The sequence below is a fragment of the Dipteris shenzhenensis genome, chromosome 12 (genome assembly GCF_047967505.1).
Source record: "Dipteris shenzhenensis isolate YYH24624 ecotype China chromosome 12, Dip_SZ_1.0, whole genome shotgun sequence".
Classification (NCBI taxonomy): Eukaryota; Viridiplantae; Streptophyta; class Polypodiopsida; order Gleicheniales; family Dipteridaceae; genus Dipteris; species Dipteris shenzhenensis.
In genome coordinates this window covers 34102810-34106323 of record NC_141607.1, presented here as the reverse complement: position 1 = coordinate 34106323, position 3514 = coordinate 34102810, and positions in this window count along the sequence as shown.

Below are 3514 nucleotides of genomic sequence, written 5' to 3'. Positions count from 1 at the left end.
TCACCCACAACAACATTTCTAGCAAGATCAAGCATAACAGAGATACATTCACATGAGTGTTTATGTCTAACCCAATCACAGAAAAACTTGGAAGGGCGATCGCCTAGTTCCATCCATCAAAGATGAGCCTGAATGCGAGCTGCCTGCCAGTCTTGAGTGTTCAAAGAGACGAAGTTGCATCTAATAGACTTCAAAAGCGATGGCAGAAAATAGGGTTCCTGAGGTGAGTCATGAATAGCAACCAGGAGCTTCGAACAAACATCTACCAGATAGGCCTCATGCAAGCATTTTGATTTGGCACACTGGTGACCATACAATTTGCACACCTTGATGACCCTGAGCAGACCTTGCTCCCAATGCTGCATTGGAGAAGATAGGTGTTGTACCGAACTCCAGGCCTCTTCCACATAAGCATCAAAGGCTGATACAGCATCGTGATGCACTTCTTTGCGGCTTCTTTTCTGTGTCTTTCCATCTTGTCCATTTTTTTAAGAGCCTTAACTTCCTCAGCTTCGCTTCTCTGTTTCTTCTCTTATGTGCCTTTCCATCTCGGCCTTTGCTTCCGCCTCCTTTGCCTTGGTTTGCACATTCCCTGAGCATTCTCTCATATAGAGATATATGTGATGCATCAGTGGCTTTCATATATACAAAAGTCATCTTTCAATCGTATTGCTCAAAAAAGGATTTGAGGGAAGTTCCCATCAAGGGCATAGCAAAATCGATTGATTGAGATGACACTTTGGACTTGCCATCCTTGCAATTCTTCGAAAAGTCATCATGCTCCTGGAGATCGGCTTTGAGAAAGCGACTGTACATCCACTAATTTGTAGTACTAGTGCTTGAACATGCTAGAACCTCACGATTCCTCTCATACCAAGAAAGTATTGCCTTTTCTATTTCAACACATTCTAAACATTTATTGGCAAGCTCGAAACCTTGATTCCACCATCTGCACTAATCTAAGTGTTGGGTTATAAAGCTAAAAAATCATTTCTCTTCCATGACTTCTCTAAGAGTTGTGCTTGCGAATCGCCCCCAGGAATGCCTAGCGCCTTTTCAATAATTCTTTTATTGATGTTAGTCCATCCTTCACGTTCACTTCATCTATCAACTTGGTGAAGTTAGAGAAATAATACAATTAGGCTTTTGAAGACTGTGTGAGGAGTGTGTACAACCAGTTTGCGGTCGTCTCTGAACCCAGTGTCATAAAACTACCCTCCTCTGGCTTACTGATGCTGGTGTGGTTATCTTCACATGGCTTCCCCATTGTGCCTCTCGTACTATAGTTCGTTATTTGGGGTGTTCAATTTGCTTTGGAATCACAATCAAGCAACGATTTGACTTCAACGAGTTGTTGGGAAGTTCCGTAAATGGCGAGACGAGCGTTTCTCTCTTTTGGGCTGTGTCACAATGCTTAAGCACTTTCTACTTCCAACCTTGGTTTTTGTTTGTTCAATGCTACCATCTAGTGATGCTTGCCTTGCGCAGTTCGATTGGTTGGCTAGAGACCTTCTATGGTATGGTAGATGGCACTCATTCTCCTAGTCTTTTGCTATGGCGCCAAAGGTACATGGTGGGCTTGGACTGCCAAATGCGACATCGAAATGTCATCGTCTGTGCTTTAAATGGGTTCTTCGACTCCATTCTATGCAACCAAAAAGAAATTCATAATGTTTCTAATGTATTACAACAAGTGAGTCCAAGTACTCGTGAGCACTGCCTTAGGTTCCACCAAACACAAACAATTGTCAAGATGAATGGATGGTTAATTTGCAACACTTGTGATGGAAGCCAACCATTGGAAAGTTGGAATGCTATAATGCAGCCGCTTTGCAAATGCAAAGAGATTTCCAAAATGTGTGTGTGAGAGAGAGAGAGAGAGAGAGTTCTTTGAAAAAAAAGTGTGTGAGTGTATGTGTGTGTGTGTGTGTGTGTGTGTGTGTGTGTGTGTGTGTGTGAGAGAGAGAGAGAGAGAGAGAGAGAGAGAGAGAGAGAGAGAACTATTAAACCAAAATAGAAGGGGGCCATTTGGCAAGAGGACACCTTTTTAACAAAAATGTTAGTGCAGTACTAACAAGGCAGCGGTCTCCAAAAGGACACCCTTGTCATAACAAAAGCTCTTTGTCAAACAAATAATGCCCCCTACTAGCTTGAAGGGCACAGGGAAGATTGAAACAAGGTGAATGATAATAAACCATTTATGGCCTGGCGGAGATCCAAATAGCAAAAGAGGGCGAAAATGTGGAGGAAAAAAATAGCAAGTAAAAATCGTGATTTAAAAAAAAAAGGCCATTTTTGCTTCTGAATCGCCTTCACCTTCACTTAGGCCTCCGTGTGGTGGCAGGCCAAAACGTGAATTGTGATGGCTAGAAAGGGGTGTGGAAAGGGGAAAGAGGGGAAAATGCAAATGCAAATTCAAATTTAAACTCAAACACAAAAAGAGAGTTTACAAAAATAAAATAAATAAATAGGTATTTTGGCTTCTACTAAGCGTTGCCTTCACTTCGTGGCAGGGCAAAAAAGAGGAGCCAAAGGAAATGGGTGCGGCCTCTAAGGGCACCCAAAAAGAGCCTCTCTTGGCTGGATCAAAAAGCAGAAGGGGAGGCCTCCAGAGACTAGGCGGCAATGCAGACCACCATGGGGGAGAGGCGGGAGAGGACAGCCCTTTCAGAGGCGCGAAGGGAGTAAGAATTGGTCCCAGAGGTCCAAGCACACTGTGCTGAATTGCACGCCACCCCATGGCTACCTGGGCAGGGAGGAGCCCCACGCTGGGTGTCAAGTCTCTCATAGGTGGCCTGAACCAGGCCCGCAACAGACATGCGGGAAGAAGAAGGCCAAGGGCAGGGAGGAAGCCAGGGAGTATAGCGGGTGGAGGGGAAGTGGAGAAGCTAGCAGGGAGGCAGAGCAGGTCGCAGTGGCTATTTTATCTATATTAACCTTGCACCAGTTGGAACTTGGTTGCCTCAAGGCATTTGTCACCTTCTGTTCTCCACAAAGCGCTGATTGAAGTCGGATAATCGGATTACGGAGGACTCGCTTGTCATCTTCTGTTAAATAGGAGCTAGAAACGAACGCCTCCGAGTGGAAATGCGACAGCTAGATCCATCCACCAACATTGGTATTCTTTTGCTATCGACCCACTTCGGAGTTAATAGCTGTGAGTGGAAACTCTTAGGCTAAAATGGTAGGCAGCAGTGTGTTTAGAACTGAAGGCAGAAAGAGACTTCCTAAAAGCACATAACAAAACTGGAAAGTGTATTTTGTTGACAGCTGGGAGAAGGCTTCCACTTCGAATTCTTGTGCCAATTCCAACAACTAAGTCTACTTTGCAAAGCATAAGATCCTCATATCGATTCAAGCTGATTAATACTCTTCACTTATTAATGAAATCCAATCAAAAAAACCATAAGACGACTTACTATCCCATTGGACGATCCGATAGCCATACATTGTTTCATGCCGAAAGGTTGAGTCAAAGAGGCAAAATTTCAACAATATTCACTCCAGCCCAGCT